Here is a 25869-nt window from a genome sequence, read left to right on the forward strand (position 1 = left end):
GATGCCATGCATCTGTTAACTTTAGAAAAAGTCTCCGCTGTACTCAGATGCAAGACCAACGCTGTAGCAGAAGAAGCAATCGCTATGCTGCACAGCTTTTGGCCCACCCTGTGTTTTTTTACACATCCCTCTACACTGTGCTATAATGCTAAGAGATTAGTTTTGTCCTGTTCCGCTAAATGACCCCGATCTTTAACTAAATCTATTTGCAGAAGCTTTCACACAGATACATTCGTGTCATGTTAATTAAAGTGACTTGATTACACATTACAGTTTTTATAAATTCCACACATTTGTGTTTATAATTATTCTAAACATTCCCTAAACTAATGCAGTAGTTATCCTCTACATGATAATGCACAATTTATATAGCCTGGAAACCTCAATCAGCGGAACCCTAACCTTATTTCATAGCTACCACTAATTACTAGGTAATTAACAAGTAATACCTACAATGTTACATTGCAGATTACTGTGTGATACACACACACACACACACACACACACACACACACACACGTATATAGATAGATAGATAGATATAGTAGCCATCTCGGTTAGCGCAGGCAGGCGAATCATGGGCGAAACAATCCACACTCGGGCAGGCAGAGGGCAGGCGTGAACCCGGGACCTCTGGCGCAGACACCCCTGTCACAGGTGCGGCTCCGGTGCAAGGCGCGTATATCGGGGCTTATGTCTTCGTGTGTGATTACGTCACCAGGGAGCAGCGCTGCTGTCTTCCCCGAGCACGCTGCAATATATACATTTCTCCATTGTATTGAATAACAGAATGGTTAATTATCATACTTTTTTTTTTTTAACAAGCACAATGACAAACATACAGAAATCCTGCATACTACTAAGCAGTTAGCACTACCTTTTGAAAGTTATAACCCAAAACAGCATGCGCGGCACAAGTTCCGTTAGTATTGTTAGAAATTCATTGTTAAATATTACAAGTTCTTCCTATCACACAAATAAATAAATAAACAAAAGCCACTTCAGAAAATGCGCTAAAGATACAAAGTAAGAATTACGTGAGCAACGTGAAATTCTTAATAAAATGTACCTTGCCTGTAATAATAATAATAATTATTTATTATGTTAATGAAATATTTTAAGAAAATAAACAAACGTAGAACGTCATAACGGAAAATCTTTACAGGTTCCAGTAAAAGCCATTTTCAAACTTCTCCACTTTGAAATTGTGCCTATGTTCCATATGGAAATAAACCAATGATAACCGCTCATCTGGACCACACAATCAATGCTACGTTTGGGAAAATATTTGTACCTCTACTTTTATTTGTGAATGTAATCTAGTCTTGATTAACGTGGCAGGGGTTGTGTGTGATCAGTAGATACGGCAGCTGCTGAAATGCGAAAGCAAATGGCTGTTTCTACTGATTTAGTTGTTAACGGAGGTGTTTTTCGTAACCTTCTTTGTTATCAGGCTAACAATAGTTTAGGAGCTCAGAAGTGACAATTTAGAACAAGAAGGTGTGAAGTCGTAGCGGTTACTGCAGAATGTTGCTGCTGAACTTAAAACCCAAGAGCATGAAGGGGCTGGAGAAAACAAGTCCCGCCAAGCTGCAGTGCAAGAGCCTAGTGTGTGTGTGTGTGTGTGTGTGTGCCCCACAGATTTTTCTAAACCCAGAATTCTGTCTGAAGCCAAGATCTAGTGCGTTGCAATTATCTTCCTAGTGTTTTTGCTCCAGTTCCAACCTTTTCCCTTCTCTTTGAATTAAGATATCTGCATTAGTTTCACTGTGTCACTTCTATCCCCTCCCCTCTCTCTTTAGAATAGAAGCATGCATGGTTTTAACCAGCTGCACAACATAAAATTTAGCACCACACACCATTGTGAATCCAGGTTTTACATTCAATATAAACACCCATTACCCCCTGGACCATGTACTATATAACCTCCTATTGCTGCAAGGCTGCAGCTGTGGAGGTGCGAGCTTGTGTCCGTGCACAATGCAAACCAGCTGGACTGCCAACAAAGTTTACTTTCTGATAAAAAAAAGAGGACACAGAAGGCTAAACTAAAAAAGGCAGCTTTAGCAAGCGCAATTAAGTGAAGTTTTTGCTGGGAAATGACAGTTTTTTTTTTTTTTTTTTACACACTGTGATTTGACAGTTTTGTGATTTGACTTTTACCGCAGCTACCTACGACAAGGTGAGAAGATAGTATGCAGTATGTGATGTAGTTTCCTATATATACATTTTTTTTTTCATTCTTTCTCACCTACACAAAATGTGTGAAACCAAAATAGGCAGACAGGTGGAAAACCAAATGTACCAGATGAGCTTTCAAAGCAGAGGTAAGCGCTGGGGGGAAGAGTCCTTTAGAATTTGAAAGAGGGATCGCGGGACTCTGATAATTCACTGCACGGGCCTGCAGTAGATTATGAACCACAATGCATCTCTTGATTTAAAGTAGAAGTCTCCAGTTTGAAGGCTGTTACTGGGTTTGAAAATGGGGTAACACTTTCCATTAAGAGCCTCTAATTACTGTGTATTTACATAGTAGTTACTAAGTAAATACATGTGTACTTATACATACTTGTTGCATCCTAGTTCATATTGATTTTTAGTAACAATCAATCTTTCTTTTATATAGCGCCTTTCATAGTGGAACACCATCACAAAGCGCTTTACAAAATGCAATAAATACAAGAAAATCCATAATACTTCAAATAAAGAAATGCATAATACATGATGTACAGTGGAAAGTACATAATATATGAAATAGTACACTGAATACATTCAATACAATACATAATGGTAGCATTATTTGCACTTAATGTAAACTATACAGTACTGTATTTAAATATGAATCTTGTATTGTAATACTGTACTGCCCTGTAACACCGTCACCTTGGATAAAGGCACCTGCCAAATAAATAAATAAATAAATAAATAAATAATAATAATAATAACAATAATAATTACTACAATGTTATTATGTACAGTTACAATGCACTTAATGTGTAAATCTTTTTGCATGATATATGTGAGTACAATACTATTGTATCAGAAAAGGGTTCGGGTTTGGTTTAGAGTTAAGTTTAATGTTAGGGTTAGGGATAGGGTTATGGTTATGGTTAGGGTTAGGGTTAGGGTTATGGTTAGGGTTAGGGATAGGGTTAGGGTTAGGGTTAGGGATAGGGTTAGGGTTAGGGTTAGGGATAGGGTTAGGGTTAGGGTTAGGGTTAGGGTTAGGGTTAGGGATAGGGTTAGGGTTAGGGTTAGGGTTAGGGTTAGGGTTAGGGATAGGGTTAAGGTTAGGGTTAGGGTTAGGGTTAGGGTTAGGGATAGGGTTAGGGTTAGGGTTATGGTTAGGGATAGGGTTAGGGATAGGTTTAGGGATAGGGTTAGGAATAGGATTAAGGTTAGGGTTAGGGTTAGGGTTAGGGATAGCGTTATAGTTAGGGTTAGGGTTAGGTTTATATTATGCAAAAGATGTACATAATAAGTACATTGTAACTATACAAAATAACATTGCAATTATGTGTAAGTACACATGTGTATACTAAGTAACTACTATGTAAATACACAGAAAATAGAGACACATAATGGAAAGTGTTACCAGAAAAGGATAGTGGTGGTCTTTCATAGTGGTATAGAACCACCACTATCATTGAATGAGACTCCACAGTCTTAAATGCAACAAAATTGCTACCAGGGGTTAATTTGTGCCGGATCCCAGATCCAGTACCTTTTTCTCTGGTATGCAGAATGAACAGTTTACAAATGAAAATGAACCATATGGAAAATCAATGTTGCAGAAAAATAAATAAAAATAAAAATAAATAACCACTATCTTGTTCTATTAAATGAATGCCAAAAAAAAACAAAACAGTGCTCTTAATAACACTGTTGTGGTTCCTGTTCAGTCAAATCAATTGTAGTGGTTCTGAATATTAAATAATACATTTACTACATACAATAAAACTGTATGATGATGGAAATAACCCTATTTAATACATGTTGTTAATAGATGGAATTCAATCACCAGAACCACAGAATTTTGTCCCAACGACATGTGGTAAATATGAACTCATTAGGTGCCATTGTCCTCATTTGAGGACAGATGCTTTTGTAATTTTCCAGAACATTATCTGCCATCATCCACCTGTTATTTTATTAACTATATTGTTATGGTGACTTACTCAAATTCTGTTAACTGCAAAACGTGTCTAAATGTAACGTATCATATTACACGAATACAACTCGTGTTCTGATTTTTTTAAAATTTTTTAACAAAAGTGCATGTGGTACTTAATGGGGTAATAAATTACTTGTATTAGCTAATATTAATTAACAATAAAAAAAACTCACCCCCCCAACAAAATGATAAGAAAAGCAAAATTCAAATATAGTACACTGGAACTATGTGGAGTGAAAAATGTGTGGTATTATTAGATCTTGAAGTCGTGTGCTAAGAACATGCAGAAAATATTAATAAACTGCAGTATAACTACAAGTAGTTAATGTACTTCTAGATATGGATTTATCAACCTGAAAATGAAACAGACACTTCTCCCACGGTGGGTCTGGGGGCTGAAACAGTGCTACCCAGGTTTGGGGATTATGGGACGGGAGGAGGGACACCCCCCAGGAATATTTTTTGGAGTCACATGATTTAAAATAATCAGGCTCTTTTCACAGCAGTGAAGTCGACCTGCTTGTACTTTCAATGTTTGCTCAAAGTGTTCATGTTTTACAAGTTTTTTTTTTTGTAGTGTGCCTCCACACTTCGTCACCCACTGATATCGGCAGTCTCGCTCTTTCATGCATTAATGCTTGGTTGTTCTGTGACTTTTGTGATTCGCTGTTCACTATGCTGAGGATAGAAAACCACCTGATTTATAACTGTGCACCCAGGTATGAATATATATATATATATATATATATATATATATATATATATATATATATATATATGTGTGTGTGTGTGTGTGTGTGTGTGTTTATACACATATAAATACATAAATAAATAAGTTTGAAAGGAGGTATAACTGCAGTATACAAAAACAAAAAGCGTAAAACGGTCTTTTGTCCAAATCGCCCTTACAATGAACCCCCTCCCCACTAAAGGTACTGTGTATTAAATAAATGCTGCTGTACAAGTGCACGATGTATTTACACTCTACCCATATTATCTACATGCGCTCTGTACATACACATGTGTGATTGTGAGGACTGAACTCCACACATTAACAGCATGCGTTTGACAGTTTTCCTGATTATATAATTAAGTATGTGTTTTAAATAAAAGCTTCCACTTTCCAAAGTGTCTTTACAGTATGTTTCTTTAATTGTAGGCTACTCATGTGTTCAGTCTTCAGCTGAGGAAAAACAAAGCCACTTTTATCAGGAACAGTGGCTTGAAACCTGGTTCCAGGAGACCAGGAGATCTAGTTTGTGGTAACTTTGCTGTATCAAACCCTAAGTCTCCCCTGGTGTGCCGTGCAGTGGCCAGAAACCTAGTCTCCTGAAACCAAGCTACAAAATTGCTTCGCATTCCCTCAGCTTTAGAACCATACAGTTGTCTAGAACCCTTATTTTGTGCAGGCTCTAGAACAATCAGAACAAGGGTTATGAAGGTTCTGTATAAGGGGTTTAATAATAAATCTGTATTAAAACTCAACCCCAGGGTTCTAGAGAAAGCAGAAAGGATACAGGTATGCTTTGAAGCCTATGAAAAACACATTGTTGTGGTTCCTATCATTGCAGCAATGGGAAAATGTGTTTGACTTTCCCTTGGCAAACGTCATGAACACAAACAAGCAACACAGGCCCCCAGGCTGTTCCACTGGCTCAGGGGTGAGATTGCAATGGAAACTACCATTAATATTACCTCTCGACAGCTTCCTGGAAGACATGAAAACAGGGTTTCAGCAGAAGCTGGGCGGAGGTGCAGAAGGCGGAAATGTTGCGATTATATTGAAGTTTAAACAGATTGCATTCAACTTTCAAGAAATTTGATTAACATTTTGAAAACACTTTGTAGTATTTCTACAGCATATCCTGCTATGGTTAGTGCAGACAGAACGCAGCGTTACTGTTCAAAATAAGACAAGAGACTTTTTTGAGGGGCAAACTGCAGACAAATAAATTGCCCCCTCTCTAGTTAATGCATTAAGTGGACAACTTGCCCACAGTGGACAAATCAAGATCTCTAAACTTGTTTTAAAGAAACCTAGCTAGCACTTTACATTGTGCCTCTTATGATGTATTTACATGTGTAAATTTAAACAAAATTACAAGGTTATTATTCATAGTTGCAATGTGCAATTTTTTTTGCGTGATATATATATATGTATATATTATTGCCCCCTTAGTTAACTCAACCCAATTAAAGGGATAATTAGGGTCAGCTGTTTGAATACTTTAGTTAACAATCAGGCCTGATTTGGGCCAGCCCTGCCCAATATAAAGCTGACTAACTTTGGCCCTTACCATCAGAGTGAAGTTGTCAGCACACAGGTTCTAGAGGCACATCGTGCCACGATCAGAAGAAATTCCCGAAGACCTCCGGAAAAAAAGTTGTTGATGCCTATCAGTCTGGAAAGGGTTACAAAGCCATTTCTAAGGCTCTGGGGCTCCACCAAACCACTGTCAGAGCCATATTGTCCAAATGGAGGACAGTAGTGAATCTTCCCAGGAGTGGTCGTCCCGCCGAAATCTCTCCAAGAGCAAGGTGTAAAATCGTCCAGGAAGCCACAAAGAATCCTAGAACAACATCCAGGGATCTGCAGGCCTCTCTTGCCTCGGCTAAGGCCATGTTCATGACTCCACCGTCAGAAAGGCACTGGGCAAAATATGTTTTTAAAGGCAGAGTAGCAAGACGGAAACCACTGCTCACTAAGAAGAACATGAATGCACGTTTCAAGTTTGCCAAAAAGCACCTGATGATCTTCAAGAGTTCTGGAACAATGTTCTATGGACAGATTAGTCAAAAGTGGAACTTTTTGGCCAACAAGGGCCCCGTTGTGTCTGGCGAAAACTAAACACTGCATTCCACAGTAGGAACCTCATATCATCAGTCAAGCATTGTGGTGGTAGTGTCATGATTTGGGGGTGCTTTGTGGCATCAGGACCTGGATGACTTGCCATCACTGAATGAACCATGAATTCTGCTCTATATCAGGGAATTATACAGGAGAATGTCAGGCCATCCGTCCATGAACTAAAGTTGAAGCACCACTGGGTCATGAAGCAAGACAATGATCCGAAACACACAAGCAAGTCTACATCAGAATGGTTGAAGAACAAGAAATTTAAAGTTTTGGAATGGCTTAGTCAAAGTCCAGACCTAAACCCCATTGAGATGTTGTGGCAGGACCTGAAACGAGCAGTTTCTGCTCAAAAACTCACAAATGTCACAGAGTTGAAGCAGTTCTGCATGAAGGAGTGGGCCAAAATTCCTCCATGGGACTCCGAGAGACTGATCAATAACTACAGGAGGCGTTTGGTTGCAGTTATTGCTGCTAAAGGTGGCGTAACCAGTTATTGAGTCTAAGGGGGTGATTACTTTTTCACACGGGGTCACTGGGTGTTGCATAACTTTCTTTAATAAATAAATTAAATAAGTATCAAATATTGTTTTATTTGCTCACTCAGGCTCCCTTTTATCTAGATTTAGATTTTGGTTAAAGATCTGATAACATTTAGTGTAAAAAATATGCGAAACATGTATGCAGCTACTGTATTTTGCTACACTGTGACTGTAGAAACCGTTAAGCAACTTTCAATTTGATTGGCTCTTGTAATGCTTTATTTGCATATTTCCCTACAACCCATTGTTTTATATATATATATATATATGACCTCTTTAAAAAAAAATCTGAGGTAATTACAAGGCCAGAGGCAAAGCTTTGAAAAAGAGAATTCCCCATTGCAGCTACATTGTGTGATGTACTACTTATAACTGCAGATCTGAGATATGCGATCTCAGGAAAGCACCTACAAATATTATATCTGATTCTCCTATCCACAGACTGTAAAAGGGAGGCTGACAGACAGCATTTTATAAGAAACACTAATATGAGACCCAGATAAACCCATGCATGTTATTTTTCCTTATAAACAGCATCATTATCTTTGTGATATTTTGTGATAACTTGGTTTGATTTGCTAGTTAAAAATCTTTTTTTTTTATTGCCTCGCCTGTTTTTGCTTTCTTGTACCTAATATTTAATGTAATTAATAACGTATTATTTAAAACAATACACTTATTTTTTATAATAATAATAATAATAATAATAATAATAATAATAATAATAATAATAATAATAATAATAATAATAATAATAATAATTTCTTTACATTTCCCCTTTCACTTGAAGGAAAGACAGTGTCAGATATTCACATTTAGTATGACTTGTATCTTGATTAGCAAAGCAAATAAAAAAATAGTGGTATCCCATTGAAATGAGCGTGCAGCATCTTTCTTACACTACATGAGGGCTGTGTTAACAAACCATGTGGGGGGAATGACTTCTCCATTTTTTTTTTACTGACGGAAATGATTTTGGTCACACTTTTCGTTCCATTTATAAAACATCTCTAATTAATCTCTTATTAACAAGGAAGGCTATCGCATTACATGAAGAGTCTTAGTAGTTACTTAGTAAATACAAGTGTACTTACTCATACTTAAAATGTTATTATGCATAGTTACAATGTATTTTATGTGTAAATCCCAACAAGAACCATTACAAGCATCACATACTATATTCTTCTCCTTCTTCTTCTTCTTCTTACTATTATTATTATTATTGACAAGAACTGCACACGGAAATTAACATCTGCACTTTTTTTAACTGAATATTTGAAATTGCTAAATGTATGATTTCTGCAAATGATTCATTAATAATTATTTCTGCTTAATAATTATCTCTAAAACATTGTGTTTAAAAGGATGCTCAGTGTGGGGTCAGGCTTGCTCTCTTCATTTCTTTGAGTAATTTAAACTTACAGCTGCTGCTGCTGTTGTGTTTTTATTCTTATTTCTAAAGAGCGAGAGGTTAACACCATTGTGCTTCCTCCCTTGTCTGTGGGATTCTCAATGCAGAGCTGTTATTTCACGATCAACAGTGTGAAGTGATGCAGAAAGCAGCAACGTGTACAAACCACAGACCCAACTCACCAGGGCTGCAGAGAACTCCTCATCAAGGCTACCTGCTAGCTGTTACTGGCTGCAGAGAAGGTTGCTTTTCATAGTCACTTAAATATGGATCATTTTAATTCCATTAAATAAACTGGAGGGATGGTTTGTTACCAAAGTCCCTTCTCTGCATACCACTCACACTACTATCAAAGAAAATCTGGTAACACTTTACATTGATTGTCTCCAATTACTGTGTCTTTACATGGTAGTTACTTAGTAAATACATGTGCACTTATACACAATTACAATGTTATTATACATAGTTAGTGTATTTAATGTGTAAATCTTTTTTGCATGATATAACCCTAACCCTATCTCTAACCCTTTTCTGATACAACTGTGTACTTACAGATATCATGCAAAAAGACGTACATGTTAAGTACATTGTAACTCTGCATAATACCACTGTTGTTATGTGTAAGTGCACATGTATTTATTAAGTAACTACTATATAAATACACAGTAATTAGAGACTATACTATGCTCTTACCACAATAAACCACACTAACGACAGGGTGCGTTTAGAATAAAAGCAGCTAAATCCTAGTCTGACAGTGTCGTACAGCAGCAGAGATGTTGGTTGGGATTGTAAGGCTTCACTTACATTTCTAAACAAAAGATATAATTACTCTTACTTTACATAACTCAAGTTTTACAGTTTTTTGCAAATGATTATAATACACAATGGTACACTTTGTAATAGGAAAATATCGCTTTTTACTGGTACCCAGCACAATCTATATACAAGTATTTCATTGACAAGCACTTACCTATTTATTGATGTCCAGTCCCATGTTAACAGTCAGTTGATATACAAAAGTTTTTTTCCAAAACCAGTCAATAGATTGTCCACCCTTCTGTAAAGTGTGTCAAATGTGAAAGAAAGAAAGAAAGAAAGAAAGAAAGAAAGAAAGAAAGAAAGAAAGAAAGAAGTCAACCACCACTATGTTTGTGGCTAGACCTAATCAGAAACAAAAATCACAGTGGCTTTCGATATGATTCACCTTTTATTGAGTTATTTTCTGTTGACTGTGGTTGTGTGCACTGAGTGTCCATTTCTTTTGTCAATGCCCTCTTCAGTCTCTCTGTGTATTACTGCACCATGTTAAGTTTCCTATGTATGTATCTATTTTATAATGTGTGTATGTATTTTTTTTTCAGTTGTAGCAGGGCAACTTCTCAAACTCCATAGAGTTCACACACAACTGTTATAAAATGCATACAAATCAAGAAATCGTGACCGAAGGGGATATAACCAATTTCTGTCGACTAAAAGTCATTAACTCTCCAAAACTATTCAGACATGCATGAAAGGGTTGATCCTTCTAAGTGAAATTGACACTGTGCATCGGAAAACCATTTCTCCCAGTCCCAGCCTTTTTTTAAACTGTGTTTAAATGTAGTTTTTTTGCGATGTTATTAAATAAGGCATCCTTCGGCCTTCTGTCTAATGGAAGCAGCCACAAAAAAGTGTCTTCTCTGCCTTTGCCATATTCTATAACGGTTGTGGTATTACTGAATTTAAATGTGCATTATTATTAATTAGTCATTTTGCAGACAATTTTATCCAAAGCAACTTACAGAGCCTAGGGTTTGGAAAGTGCATCACAACTGCTGCTGCTGTCCCTTCCAATAGCACCTGGTCTGTTTCACGTCTCATCTGAAGGACGTAGCACAAGGAGGTTAAGGGACTTGCTCAGTCACACACGGTGAGTCAGTGGCCGGGATTGAACTGGGAACCTCCTGAAAACAAGCCCCTTTCTTGAACCACGGGACCACCAAGCCCCTTAATCTTCTATTATAACCCTGTACTGCCCTGTAACATCTGTAAGTCGCAGTTTGGTATTTAAAGGATCCCAACCAAGCTCTGCTCTGACTGACCTCTGGAGGGCCAGTGTGTCTACAAATGGCCTGTACTTCCAAAGAGGAACACGAAGTGACAAGAAAAAGGATGTTTGACCAGGGGAAGTGTCCAACGCAGTGCAGATTGCAGGGCATGAATAAACATACGATTGCATTGTAATAGCTGGGTTCTTCCATGGTAACTAATGTGTCATGCCTTTCCTCCACTCCCCATCCTCCCACGTCCGCTCCTTCTCTTCTCTAGTCCCTCTGTGGTGGAACCAGTGATCGGAAAACTTCAGGACTGCTCTGTCTCTCACTGCCTTCCACCTCCTCCTCAAGACCAACCTGTTAGACTATGCTTGAAGATCTCTTGATTCGCTCCTCCTACTCTGCACTGGACTTGCCTGACCTCAGCACCACGTTACTGGCTCCTCAGCCAATGTATTATTGCACTACTGTGTCACTGTAGATAGAACTTGTTGTGATCCTAATTTGTTGCATCCTATTTCATATTGTATTCTGTTAGTATCATTGCACTTTGGATTGTAACCCTGTAATAACTGTAAGTTGTCCTGGATAAAGGCATCTGCCAAATAAATTAATAATAATAATAATAATAATAATAATAATAATAATAATAATAATAATAATAATAATAATAATAATATTGACATATCTGTGTAAACTACAACTTGTTACTGCAGGAATCATTTCTGGTTATTACCATGATAAATCACATGTCAGAAATCAACCAATCACAGGGAAGTATTTGTCACAATTCCAGTACCTCTTATCCTGTGTACTGAGATGTCATCCCGTGCCTAGAACACCACACCTGATTTGAATAAAAAAAAAAATTAAAAATGAAACACACGCCCATGCCAGGTGCACGTTACTACTTGGAAGCAAATAATCCCCTTTTCAAGTGAAAAAATGATGGATCTTGAAGTTAAGAGTATCTGACCTGGAGTTGAACTCTAGTTCGTGGACGCTGTACACTTTTGTATTTTTTTTTATTTCCCACTTTCTTTTCTCTGCCAAGTTAATCTGCACTGTGGTTTGGGGCTTCTTCACTTCTATTAAATGCAGGTAGTGTGAATTCACAGCAGAGTACGAGGAACCAGCATTTAAGACAGTGAGGGGGGTCTAGGGTAGGCACTCGGATTGATGACACACTGACATACTGACACACACACTCGCTGACACACACCCACACATAAACACCCACACCCACACACTGACATACACCCACACACATACACACACTGATACACACACTCTGACACACACACTCAAATAAACACACACTGACACACACTCACTGACACGCACACACACACTCACTGACACGCACACACTAACTCTCTCTCTCTCTCTCTCTCTCCCCTCCTTGAACAAGTCTGCTCGGTAAAATAAGACATGACTGGAAGTGAAAATCTTTATTTAGTCTATTAAAAAATCTACAAAACATACAGTTGCTACATTGAACTGGTAAACAGTACTGTTGATGGAAATAAAACTCCCACTGCATAGGAGTTTGACCCTGTCCAGATTTTATTATGAGCTTAATATGACACACCTGACACTGGTCTCTCGTTACATTGTAATTGCAGTTGAACAAGTCACATAGTAATTACATTGTAATTACACAATCCCAAGTGTAATTACAATGTAGTAAAAAATAAGAAGCCTAGGAAAGTGCTGTAAAGCATAATTATAGCACAGTGAGTTGTGGTAAACCAATTTAGATTAGCATATTACATTTTTAAGATTAATGTGTAGTTACTTAGTAAATACATGTGCACTTACACATAATTACAAAGTTATTATGCACAGTTAGAATGAACTTAATGTGTAAATCATTTTATTTAGTGTTAGGGTCAATGCATTCAGCAGACTCAACAGCGCGGCACTGTGACATGCGTTTGAACTGCTGACCCGTGTAACACACCCCTATCGTTTACGGGGTGCGGCCGGGGAGTGCATTACGCATGGATGGGCACGTTCCGCTGGGGGGTTACACAGCCAGAAAGTGTTAACGGGGGTCGAGTAGAATACAGGCAGAGTGATTGAAGATTGAAGCTATTGGTATTTATTGGTAACTGGTAATAGGGTACCAAGTGATAATTGGTGCTTACTGGAACATAGCTGAAATGCTCATGCCGACCTCAATGGCATATTCGGAGAGATGAGATGAGGTTAAAAGCTTGTAAATCACTAATGTTGATGAGCCCGGCTCTTTTTGCATTGTGGTTGAGGTGCTCGCTTGCAGAGAGCGGGTCGTTGGTTGGTGCTCAACCTCTGTCCGGTTACTTATGAGAAATGGGATTGTGATTCTTGTTTTGTTTTTTGGGGGGTTTTTTTGCAGTAAAAATAAAACTTTTTGTTGGAGTGATTTCTTTTCTCTGTTAATTTGGCAGTTCCATCTGTCGGCATTCAGGCATGACATTTTGTGCTCTGCTTCACAAATCCAGTCCATGGCTCCATCAGTTGTCATTTGTTGTATGGTTGTTTTCACTGTAAAGCTTTTCAGAAATGACAAGTTGCGAAAAGTGGGCAGAAGAGTTTTTCAGTCAAGCAATATACGATCTTTAGTGATAACTTTTATCATTCGCCCATTACTTTTGTTTCATTGTTAATCTGATTCAATAAAACTACATTTACAACCCGGGGGAATTACGCAATTAAAAAATTGGTTTGGTCATCGAATGCTGACTGTCTTCCTAATCTGAAAGCATTAGCTTTCAGATACATACATTTTATGCTGTAACAAATACAGCTGACGCTGAGCACAGCAGCTCGCTGTATCATCTTGTCCCGTCCGATCGGAGGCGTTCTATTTCAGAAGAAAAACAGAAAGAGCTGGTGTTCCTTTATTTCAATCTTGGAGTTTAGAAGTACTTTATGTTAAAAAAAATTCCACTGGTTTCTGCTTAATTTTTTTCTTATGCTAGTATTTTGATATCCAGTATGCGAGAAGAACCCAATACAACTGCACAATACTTTTGTTACTTTGCACATACTTGTACAGAGATACCACAGAGATTTTTATCTGCATAACTCCCTGGGGTGTGTACGAGAATAGCTGTAGATTTCATTTCATTTCCTTTTCTTTTCATTTCATAGTGGTTCTGGGTTCTCTTGTTGCCGTACTGAGCTATTATCTTTTTTCTCTCTCTGTCGTTACCTGGCTTTGAACTTTCCACCTGATTACATTCAAATCATGTGTGTGACCTTTGACCTACCTACAAACCCGCCCACTTTTTATCACGTGATTTGAATGGAAGGAGGAAAGTCTGGTAATAAGGCAGATTTCAACAAAGACAATTCAGTGTGGGTGCAAACACCATAACATTACAAAGGAAATGTAAACATTTTAAATGTCATTTGAAGCTACCTATTCTTTAAGGAATCTTTAGAAGTAGGGTTGCCCCTTGACCCTGTTTTCCCTGGATTGTCCCGCTTTTGAGGAAGGTGTCCCGGGAATTCAATATCCCATCCCAGGACACTAAATGCTAGCACCATAAACTGAGCACAAGTTTGATAAACCAGGATACAATATTACTGCAATAGGCGTGCAATTTGAATTGATTGTCAATACTATGGTAGTAATATTATCAAATGTTTCCTATTGGATGAGCAGAGGATTTGTGAAGAAAGTTTAAACTTTTAACAAGGTTTTTTTTTTATTTTTTATTTCTACTGTAGAGGTGGTAACCCTATTCAAAAGAGATTCCGTTCAAGAAGCTAAGGACAATAATAACTACTGTAAATGAACGACAAACAGGAAATACACTTCAAATATTCTCATATCAACACAGCCACATTCTTAAACCACAACAGAGGGTGTTCCATCCACTCTAGCCCCTGGCTGCGACCTACCTGTGGAACTTCTGCTAGTTTTGTGTAAAATTAAACATTTTATATGTCAAAATATAACATAAACAACAGGCAGTCAATTTCATTTAAACACAGCCTTTTATAGGAAACCGAGAAAGTCTCAAAAATTCAACCTTATTGCTTTCATGCAGTTTCTTTTTTTGGTATTATTCAAAGTTTCTTTCCATTCTGTGTCAGATGAAGGTGTCTGTGTGGCCACAGTTCTCTATGATTCAGACCCCTTGGCTGTGGTTTAACCACACAAGCGTACAATCTCTCTTTACACACACACACACACATACCCCACCACCTCAGTGCACAGCAACCTCAAACATTTATAAGAAATGAATCAAAACGAACAGAGACGCTTTCTTAAAAAACATAGAATTCGTCAGTGTCCCATTTTAGAAAAAAAAACAAAAAAAAAATGGTTGCTAGACTAGAAGCAAGGGAAGAAATGCTGGAGAGGGGAATTTTAATACAAGGTGATGGGAACATTTTAATTTTATTAATTTGATTTACATAATGCAGTTCATATATATATATATATATAGTTAATATATATTTAAGGACTAAAAAATAAAAAAAATAATATCGCACCTACATCCTGTACATAAGAACATTTCTGTCCAGCTTTGTCAAGTTGGGTCTAAAAGGGTTTTAAGTGGTTCTGCCTTACATGTATGTGTGGACAGTGAAACCTGGTAAACACAAACCTTGGTTAACAGAATCAACTGCGCTTCATAATTATAATAAAAAAAATTAAAAATGTGATTCCCTTTGTTTTCCAGTGAAGACGAAACCTTTAATGAATCAACCGCTTCATGCTACCAAAACGAGGGTACATATGCATGATGACATTAGTAGGTTATCCCCAGACTGAATGTATGCTTACTTATAGCATCCTTTAAAATGATTGTAAGCAAGGCTTTCAATTGCAGCGTTTCCTTATTGCTTTACTGTTAGTGTTAGTGTTCTGGACATTTTTGTTTTTACTTTAACCCCAACTTATCCTTCCACTACACTATGAATTCACTGTGCAGCTCTACAAGATGTCAAGTGGGATCTACCTGGAAATGGAAACATGACTCCTATTGCATAGCAGTGTCACCCATGCCAGGTTTTAATACAAGCTTGATTAGCCACAGTGTTGAGGTAACAAGCTCAGGTGTGTCTTATTAAACTCCCAGTACAAAACCAGGAATGGATCAAACTGCTGTGGAACTCTAGTCTTTTTTCCATACCTGCACGGGAACGAAGCAAAGCTGTGAGGTAGGTAGTGAAAATAGATAAACGCATACAATAGAAAATACAGCAGAAGTAATGGGGAATGCTTTCGGGATTTGGTAGTGAAACTCAGTTTTGACTGGGACAGCACTGTCTTTTTGCAAAGTTTCGTTTCTGGAAGCTCTGCTCTGGTACCAGTGGCGGTAATGGAAAAGGGGGCGAGGCGCTGGTGGTGGCGAAGCTGTTTTTTACACGTTGCAGTATCACAGCTCTGATCTGTCATTCTTTGCAGTGTTAATGTGCAAAGGAAAGACGTGCTGCGCCTATTAGCATTCCGCACTGGTCTGTGTCCTGGGGGAATGCAGCAATATGGTGTGCAGTAACATCCTGGGAGGCAGACAGCCATCTGTCAAAATGCATCAGCCCAGCTCCTGACAGCCATGAGAAGGACCAAGGCAGGGAAAGCAGACGCAGTCCTTTCCCTTAACACAGGACTCCATCTGAGCCTTCTGCAGCCTGTACAGTATTGAGATGCTGAATAACAGTATGCACCATCCTTCAAAACTGCCGAGGGAAGACTAAGCCACCTTTTCAGGAACAGTGGGTTGAAACCTGATTCCAGGAGACTTTGTTTGAGATGACTTTGGTGTATCAAAACCATGGTGTGCCTTGCAGTGGCCTGAAACATAATGTAGTCTCAGCTTCAGACAAAACAGCAAGGCACTAAAGTATACTGAAGGAGCTGAAACGCTTGTCTGCTTGACTTAATTTCTTATAGTGAGAGCTTTGAATAATAATAATAATAATAATAATAATAATAATAATAATAATAATAATAATAATAATAATAATAATATACTGTAGAGTACTGTACTGGTCAATATTTCTAAGGCATTTGTATTCATTGTAGTTACAATGGATAGGACGTTACAATAACTTTTTAATTTTTTTTGCCTTGAAGCATGTTTTAAAATAAACAACCTTATAGTTCAACAGACACCTCTGAGACTCATTTATTATTGTGCTGTTTTTCGTCTGGCCTCCTGCTCACTGACATGTCGTTCACTTCCTGCCTGAGTTGGCGTCTCTGCTCTCTCACTTCCTGTCTGGCCTGGGCTTGCTGGCCTGCATTTTATAAACCAGACACTTCTAGATGCCACAGAGACTTGTGACCTAGTAGCCTACAGAAAACTGTCTAAATTTAGATATTTCACTCGTCCACCTCCACTATACTCATGCATATTTGTTTTAAGCTGGACCCATACCACAACCAGACCTACAAAATGAAAGAAAAACCTCGCAAAAATAAGTGCCATTAAATCGACAGCATTTTCCCGAAGTGGCGAGGATAGAGTGGAAACGATCGCGTGAGGTTACCTAGGAGGTATCTTTCTGTCTGTCCACCTGTGTGTCGACATTTTTACATTTCGAAAACACAAGATGGTCTTTTCAATACACCTTTATCTTGATCCTAACACGCCATTTGTCAAATGAATGACAAACAGATACCAAGTAAATCTTAATGCAGGGCTGACAGCAAGGGAGGCCTTAGGGGGCCATGCCCCCCCCCCCCAGTTAAAATCGAGTGCCCCCCAGTTCAGATACCACACTGAGATTTAAAAATAATCTGAGAATTATGAATAAAAGTAAATTTAAACACCAAAAAATATACTGTGTTCGTGGAGAATGTCCATGGTTGCACTGTATATTTTTTCGTATCAGTAAGTTACAGCCCCCATTAGCATCCCTCTTTGTAGGTGTCCCCTTTTCTTGCAGCGTGTGACATTTTCTAATCTGCCCATTTCGAAAGCTGAGATGACCTTTTCCATAATATGCCCCCCTCCACAAAAACACCTTTCCATTATAAGAACAGAGTTTGAGTTATGGGTGAAGTACCTTCACGATAGGATCAACATGAGAGAACTAACCCGCTTGGGTGACCATGTGACCATATTCACCGGTACAGTTTGGGACACCTCAGGCTTTTTAACACTCCCAATGCATTCTGGTAAGTGTAGTCCTGCTTCACTTAAAGAAAAGAGACAGAGACAGTTGAAAGGTACCAGAATGCGATGTGAGTTGAAAAGCCAGAACTGTTTCAAACTGTCCAGGTGAACGTGGTGCAATATGATCACCCCAGGCCTGGGAAAGGGCACTGACTCCAATAAATAAAAAAATAAATAAATAACCTCCAAGATTCTCCCAAGAGCAAACCTAGCTGGCCTTTCTTGCACCCCGCGAGATCGCAAGGTTTTGGCCACAAATGTAATTTTAATGAAATTAAGTGAAAACTAAGCGTGCCAGAGGTTAGTCCAAAACACAGAATTATACTACTACTAATAATACTAACAATAATGACAATACTAACAATAATAACAATGCTTTTCAGCAGTGATGAGGCAGGAGGGGTGACACATTGAACCTGGAGGGGAAAGCATGGTCTCAAACACACACACACACCCACACACACACACACACACACACACACACACACAGATATATATATATATATATATATATATATATATATATATATATATATATATATATATATATATATATATATATATATATATATATATATATATATAACTGTATACACACACACACACACACAGAAACGCCACATACATTATCCACAAACAGAGAGAGAGAGGCGATCGGAGGTGGCAGGAGATGACAGGCTTGAACTTTTTGACATCTCGCTGCGAGACAGTTTCAGTAATCAGGGGTTCACCATGGGCGTGACTGGGGTCACCAAAGGTGGCATAATATGGGTGGGGGGCTCAGGGCTGCGTCACAGTGTCACTGGAATGTCAGCTGTTGTCAAGCGAAATCAACGTTACTTGCAATTTTCTAAGCAATTAGAGCGCTTGTATTGAGAAGTCTTGCTGTCAAACAGGCGGAGAGGGGATTGGCAGCTGTGCTGTATTTACTCCTCACAGCACCAAACAACAGAGACAGACACACATACACCCAAGCAGATGTTTTGATCCCAGCCGGGCTTGCTGTCCGTTCATTTTGAGCTTAATTTCAAATAATATTCCCTCTTGCGTGAAAGTTTACCTATTTTGACCGGTCTTATGTAATTTCTATAGTGCTGATATAATTTGTCACCACAGTTGCTATGTATGTGTTCAATGATATGTATCCTACTGATGCATTGCTATTATAAAACAGCTGCTATTGTACTGCACTGTGACAATAGATTTCACATGTATAATGTATCTGCACACAGCCTTTGCCACTGTTGCCTGTTTCCTAGCTGTTGTTTCTGTCTCTAATAGAGAGCTATGTTGTTTAAAACTGGGGGTAGTGGAAAATGCTTGTGATTCACCATAAAGGCTCCAAGGGTCTGAAACCACCCACAGTTCTAACTGTGACTAATCTTTCCATAGCCCCCATTTCCTGGCCTGCCCTTGCATTTCCATGCTTCGACCATGCTCCCTTGCGCTGTACCCTGCTCCCCTGCACTGTACCCTGCTCCCCTGCACCCCTGCACTGTACCCTGCTCCCCTGCACTGTACCCTGCTCCCCTGCACTGTACCCTGCTCCCCTGCACCCCTGCACTGTACCCTGCTCCCCTGCACTGTACCCTGCTCCCCTGCACTGTACCCTGCTCCCCTGCACTGTACCCTGCTCCCCTGCACTGTACCCTGCTCCCCTGCACTGTACTCTGCTCTCCTGTGCTGTACCCTGCTCCCCTGCACTGTACCCTGGTCCCCTGTGCTATACCCTGCTCTCCTGCACTATACCCTGCTCCCCTGCACTGTACCCTGCTCCCCTGCACTGTACTCTGCTCCCCTGTGCTGTAACCTGCTCCCATGCACTGTACCCTGCTCCTTTGTGCTGCAACCCGCACCCCTGGGCTGCGTTCACCGGGGATTATCATGTCTGAGAATGCCCACCCGTTAATGCATCATTCGGCGCTTTACTACACAATTGACCACTTTAAAGTTGTATAAGCATTTGAACAAATTATTTGGAAGAAGAAGAAGAAGAAGAAGAAGAAGAAGAAGAAGAAGAAGAAGAAGAAGAAGAAGAAGAAGACAGCAAGCTGGGGTCCTGGAGAGGTCAGGGCCCCCAGCGGTCTCTGTGTCTCTGCCTCGTGCCCCCCCACTTCCCCGTCTTTCTAATTCCAGTGCTGCTATCATCGCTGCCTCCTGTCTGAATCAATCCATCCGATACCAGCAGGAAAAAATCTTTGGGTGTCTTGTGGAATCAGGGCAGATGACTGAGTCTCGGTTTAACTTTCACAAAGCTTTAGCGTCCCTGTTTGCAAAGTGTCCACACGCGTTGCTTGCTAAGCCGCTGACACATGTCAATAGCGCTGCCATCAAATCAAACACTGTACTGCCATCAGGAAAACAACAGTAACCTGGTCAAACAAGCACACAACCGTTCTCATTAGAAACACTCATACTGCCAGTAGCACATTTACAAAACCGATTGGCCGTTTTCCCACTTTTGCCATTTTTGCCTGAGCTTTGCCCTGTTGAACCCATAATCAGAGGCCCATTTATGCAGGAAAATAATCTTCCAATCACCTTTACAACACTCAATGTGAAAGTTAACTGCAAACATGAGGGAAGGACAGCTTTTCTTGATTTGAATTCAACATGTTAATGACTGGATTTATTGCATACCTGACGATAAATACTTCTTAAAGGCAATTTCGAGTACGAGGAATACGTTTCTGTAAAAGAAGAAGAGCATGACCCTAGGGTTGAGACGCAAATATCTGCACAACCTACCCCTCTCCAAGGTCTCCTCACTGTAGAGCCAGCTTCTTCTTATCAGTCCCCCTCCCTTAAATTTCTAATTAGGCTATCCTAGCCTGCGAATTCCCAATTAAAAGATTGATTTGAAAGGACTAAACAAGTCCGTCCTAGGACGAGGCTGTGTTTAAAAAGAACAGCGACTATATAGGGGAGAAAGGGTGCAATGAAAGGGAATTTTAATGAAGGGGGGGTGTAATGGCTTCTATTTAAGGTTTTATAGGTGTTTTTTTCAACATGCTTTTCTTTCAAAACTGCAACTTGGCAAATGGGACAACAGGCAAGATTTCTGGAATGATGCGGTTTGCTGCAATCAAAGTGTCACCTTCATGAAACTGTTCTTCTTTCAAACTGCTGGGCTGTAAATGCAAAGGGCACGGTTGCAAGTTAACATTAATGCACATTACTAGTGTAAAGCTAGCTATGAAGTAATTATAAGGATTATCATAACACTGGCTTTGCTGTAGTCAGTTATTATTAACTCCCAGTTCAGAAGTATACTGGTTCATGACGACAGGGCCTGGCAGCCCTCCTCAGCCACACCCCCCCCCCCCTCCCTTCCTGACCTACTTTAACATCCTGACTCCAAGGTTACCTCTCCAGGCTATTGGGTGTCACGCTCACCCACATCAATTGCCATATGAAAGGGCACCCTTTGGCACTTCTTATTTGAATTTTTTAAAGGAGCAGCTTCTAAGAATGCTTCCTCACCAGTGTTTATAAAAATACATAAGGAACGAAGTGCAACTGAAGCAAGGTCCATATTCAACATCGTTTCTTATCATGGCAAGGCAGTGGAACCACACACACTTGCGCTCTGATGAATCATTCAAGTTACTGTAACGATATGGTCACATTGTCTAAGATCAGTGCATAGACCAACCGACACTTTTTCTCCCCTATTTGGAATATTTTTTGTTCCTCACCACAGCGACCCCCTCCCCCACTACTCTGGAGGACTGAAGGGTCAGTGGATTCCTCCAATCCCATGACCGAGCCAGCTTCCTCTTCTACACCCAGGAACTGGAAAGCGGATATCAGCGAGCTACCACCCTCTGGAAGACAAAGGCCAGCCCTGCAGGTGTCTGCCAGAGCTCACTAGGTGCCTGGACAGCAGGGTCTGGCTTGATCTGATGACTTGATTCAGACAGGCGCCTAGTGGTTTCCTGCCTAACCCGCTGAAGCCCCAAGGCCAATGCGACGCTCTGGAATCCCCATCGAAGACAGCCAGGATGTGAACCTGTGCTCCCCTGACTGCTTGACTCACCCTTCACACCATGTGACTGTGCTTCTATCAGAAAACTACTACATCACTTTTATTTTTTAAAACATATGGGGTCACCAAAAGTGGTTGAAAATACAAGAGTAATGATCGCTCAATTTAAACACGGAACTGTGAATGACTAAGCCTGGAAAGGTGTGTAATTGAACTGTACTTGAATAGTTACACAGTATTGTATAATTACAACTGCAGGTGTGTCAAGCTTAAACTACAATTGCAATGCATTATGAAGTGCACAATTGTGACTGACACCAGGTCGGGCGCGAGGTGGCTGTGCTGTGCCTGCCTGCGTGTTGTTTGTGTGCGGAGTGCCAGGACTCCTGGCCTGCGTCACAGCAGCCAGTTCACACGTTGAGCTTGCAGCCTCTGGCGAGGGTCAGTGCTCATCACACGGGCCGCCTCTAATCTGACTGATGAGAGCCAGCCACAGCCATGCCTCGGGACAAGCCCCCAAAGATGTGGCCAATCAGTGTCACAATAAACCAAGCGGACAGAATACCGGGGAGCGATTTAAAAACCAGACTTCCGCAGCTTAGCAGGGCAGAGCAAAGTCACAGCATACGAGAGAAGAGAGAGGGAAGATGCAGAAAAGGCTACAGATGCAGAAAGGGAGGAGGAGCGAGGGGAAGAGGTGGCGGAGAGAGAGAGAGAGAGAGAGAGAGAGAGAGAGAGAGAGAGAGAGAGAGAGAGAGAGAGAGAGAGAGAGAGAGACCTTTCATTGCTTTCATTTTTGTTTTTCCTTTAGTCTGGATTATTCGCAGATGCCTGTTATACGCTGGGATTATATCAAAAAAATACAGTGCTGTTTTATGATCTAGGGTTCCATGCAAATCAAACTCCCAGGCACTTAACGACTTTCTTAACAAAAACACGATCAAGCGATTAGCCCTTTAAAACATAGATACAACAGCGCCATAGAACAGGGATATATTGCACGCACTGTAATTTCCTTATTGAATCCAGTTTACAGGCACTGATCCAAGCTTTAGATATGACTGGGTCTCTCTGGCAGCAATCTGCCTCACTGCATTCTCATTGGCTCTCCAGGGCTTCCTGCTTCTCTGAGGTGACATTCTCAGACACAGCAGACACAGCAGAGGAGTCGTCCCCAAATAAATCCTGCACCTCAATCCTGGCTTCTCCTGCTAGTCTGCCCTGGGCTTCTCCCAAGCAGAGACTGAGACGCACACACTGAGATGAGTCACAGAAGCTAAGCAGAGTTGAATGAAGAGGTGCTGGTGAACCACTAAGGGTCTCTCTCTCTCTCTCTCTCTCTCTCTCTCTCTCTCTCTCTCTCTCTCAAACCCAGAAAACTGAACCAATGTCTATTCAAATTCATACTGGTATCCTTTATATATATATATATATATATATATATATATATATATATATATATATATATATATATATTGATATAATATATGTAACCTTTTTTAACCTTGGAAAAATTTAAATAATAAACATAAAATAATAAAATTAGTAAAGGCTTGGTTAGAAACCTTTTACTATCTCATGATTGAGCATGTAACAATGGCAAAGCTGGGACAAACCAGCAACCTCACAGCGACTCCACAGCGACCCCACGCACCGTGATCAAGCACCTTAACCACTATGCAAAATGTGGATTCGTGGTTTTAGAGCTTTTAACCTCATCTCATCGACAGGGAACAGAATCTGTAACGGCAGTGCATCACGCAACACCGCCCTCTGTTACAAGCACGAACAACAGGCCGATGCGGTGCGGGATGGGTCACTATCAACTGAGCCAGAGAAACTGCAGCTTGACAAATGCCAGCCTCATGTCATTGCTAGAGCACATGAGCTTTAGTGACGATCATGGGGGGAGCTGGGTGAAAGGGGACACTGACGAGTTTTTCCCTGGGAATGCACCCCCCCCCCCCCCCCCCCACCCCCCCACCCCCTGGCCTGGCATGTCTCAGCCCCCTTCCCTGGAGCTGCTGCCACCACGCTGACATTCTTTGCCCGGGCTCCCCTTCCTGCCTCTCCTGAAAGAGATGAGCCATCGTGAAACAGGAGATCACCTCCGTGCTTCCGTTCTGCTTTGCATTCCAGTGCAAACTTCTCAATTTCGTTTAAAAACAGCAGAGAAAGGGAAAGGGAGAGGGTGAGGGAGTAGAGGAGCTAGCTGATTACTGCTGCCCTGAATAGAACCATGACGCAAGTCACTTCAGCAATAAGAGACGTGGAGGCAGGGTTTGTTACGACATTACAGTATAGCTAAGTGCATTTAAATGCAACATGTCTTACTGCAGGGATGGGAACTCCTGCTGCATAGCAGGTTCACCCATTCCAGGTTTTACAACAAGCTTGATTAGCGTGTACAGCTAACAAGCTCAGGTATGTCTTGTTGAACTCATAGTCAAACCAGGAATGGATCAAACTACAATGCAACGGGAGTCTTATTTCCATCCCTGTATTGCTATGGCATATTTTGAAGAAAATTGCTTTCAAAACAAGCAGGCAAACGGTGCTGCTAAAGCAGCCGCCTTCAGGGTTTGCTTCATTTAATTTGTTATCTTTTATTGGAAACGCTCCCCCTAGAGGGGGCTGAACTGGGGGGGGGGGCGGAATCAAGTGTTCACGGCAGACAGAGCCGGAGCAAGAGCTAAAGAATAGAAAGCCGTGATTGACACAGATAGAGACAGACTGGATAACAATGAAAGGAGAGGAGCCTGTCCTGGTGTCAGGTTAGAGTTCAGCAGGGCAAAGTACCACCCCCCCCCCATGAGTGCTAATCATTGCTTTAAAATCCACTACCTCTTATTAGCTTTATTAACATCATCACTGTGCTCTTTAAAGTAGTGCTGACCGATTGTTAATGTTGCACTCAAGCTGCACTCAAACCTGGGATTATCTATCTATCTATCTATCTATCTATCTATCTATCTATCTATCTATCTATCTATCTATCTATCTATCTGTCTATCTATCTGTCTATCTATCTATCTGTCTATCTATCTATCTATCTATCTGTCTATCTATCTATCTATCTATCTATCTATCTATCTATCTATCTATCTATCTATCTATCTATCTATCTATCTATCTATCTATCTATCTGTCTATCTGTCTATCTATCTATCTATCTATCTATCTATCTATCTATCTATCTATCTATCTATCTATCTATCTGTCTATCTATCTATCTATCTATCTATCTATCTATCTATCTATCTATCTATCTATCTATCTGTCTATCTATCTATCTATCTATCTATCTATCTATCTATCTATCTATCTATCTATCTATCTATCTATCTATCTATCTATCTATCTATCTATCTATCTATCTATCTATCTATCTATCTAAAAAAACAAGCAGCTTTCGCGTTAAGGGGAATGAAAGCAATGTATAGAGGACAATGGGCAATGGGGAATCCTGATAATGGGGAACAATTACCCATTATCTCTATTCAGTGCTTTCATTCCCCTTAATTCAAGAGCTACCACAAAAACTGATGTAAGTCGCATCGATGTATGTAGACCACTCCCCCCCCATATAGACTTATATGAAAGTTTTTATAGTACTTGTTCTTGTTTACTCTCCTGAGTGTCACAGAAGTCAAAGCACAGTTGCGCTGCACTGATGAGCCCCAGACATGCGAAACATGTCTGCAGATTATTCTTTGGCTATTAAAACGCTGTGAAAATAG

At 40.1% G+C, this 25869-nt stretch overlaps 1 long non-coding RNA gene across 1 annotated transcript; it reads right to left on the bottom strand.

Moving 5' to 3' along the window:
- Nucleotides 1–575: 575 nt before the first annotated feature.
- On the bottom strand, nucleotides 576–11857 carry LOC121324946. Its single transcript, XR_005951288.1, has 3 exons — nucleotides 11817–11857; nucleotides 9955–10041; nucleotides 576–751 (listed from the first exon to the last, which is right to left on the bottom strand). It is a non-coding gene; the product is annotated as an uncharacterized LOC121324946 (long non-coding RNA).
- Between the last annotated feature and the right edge of the window lie 14012 nt (nucleotides 11858–25869).

Source organism: Polyodon spathula, chromosome 12 (genome assembly GCF_017654505.1).
Source record: "Polyodon spathula isolate WHYD16114869_AA chromosome 12, ASM1765450v1, whole genome shotgun sequence".
Taxonomy (NCBI): domain Eukaryota; kingdom Metazoa; phylum Chordata; class Actinopteri; order Acipenseriformes; family Polyodontidae; genus Polyodon; species Polyodon spathula.